Raw genomic sequence first — 1,256 nt, 5'->3', positions numbered from 1 at the left:
CCCCCCCCCAGCCATTGTCCAGATAAGAGGTGACGTTCATCTACAGCTCAGTTGAGGTTCTATTACATGTCCACGGCCTTGGAGAAGGGAGAGGTGAAGAAACAGTCAAAGCATCTTTGTTGTTTTCAAAACATTCCAGGAGGAGTTGAGATAAGTCTGGCGTCAAGGCCACAGTTTGGGTCAGGCAGAACTCGTGAATTGTTGTTTCTGCCTTTAAAGTCTTGCTGTACATATTCTCTGATGGAAACTCCAAAACAGCCGAATTGATCCTTTACTCCAAAAGTCGAGCTCACAGCTTCTCCAGATTATTCCACCATTCATGAGTGCTACCAGGGAGATCACAGTCCTGATAACAGCTGCTCCAATTCCCTGTCACAGCTCCACATTCAGTCTGAGCACTGTCAAGCTTCAACACCTCCACACGAATTTGTAGACAACCAGATTTCACCAACCCAAACAGTAGAATCTAGTTGTCATCATGAATCCAATTTGTTTCCTTAGAGGTCAGAGGGTCCTCCTTACCCTCACTCCTGTCGGGAGAAGTTGATCGATTTTGTTGAGAGACCAGCTGAGCCTTCCAATTAAGAGGTATGCAGGTAAAAAAAAGAGGCTTTTTTAAGGGTTCACAGGACAAAAGAGCGCAGCAGGGAAGCGGGTGGGGGTGGGAGAACACGGAGGAAAACGCGTCTGGTTTCACCGTAGAATAGCAGGAAAAAACGTGCATACATAACTGGCAGGAGATGTATGCACTCAACCCATGTGCCACATTGTGAGACAGATGCTGTGTGGGGCACACCCAATCTGCTCTCCATTGGAGTAGGGTACATCTCCTGTGTTCTGAACAGGGGACGGATGTGATGTCCCAAGACGGTCCTTTGCGGCACGGGGACCAGGGACCTTCTATCCAGAGCTGATGGCTCAGACGCGGCAGAAATCCTGCGAGCGGCTGTGGACCTGTTGCAACATGAGAGAACGCTCGATGTCAACTATAATTATCATGGAGCCACGGGACGATCCACCGCTAGGGGTGGATGTGTTTGCTCACAGCCTGTGGTGGTAATGCTTCTTCACCTCCCTCACTCCCTCTGATATCACGGTTTTCTGAACCGAGCTCAGGAGGAGGGACTGACAGCTCCTCTGTCCCAAGTGCATGAACGCATCATGGTTCCCAGTCCTACAACACTTATCGGGGCGCTCGTGGAACCTGCCGTGGAGGGAGGTCGCTCTCCTCCAGGCGGGAGGAGCGATCAGGAGTT

The sequence above is a fragment of the Nematolebias whitei genome, chromosome 2 (assembly GCF_014905685.2).
Source record: "Nematolebias whitei isolate Nwh7 chromosome 2, NemWhi1, whole genome shotgun sequence".
NCBI lineage: Eukaryota > Metazoa > Chordata > Actinopteri > Cyprinodontiformes > Rivulidae > Nematolebias > Nematolebias whitei.
The sequence above is the reverse complement of the archived record's forward strand: the minus strand, read 5'-3'. Positions refer to the sequence as shown.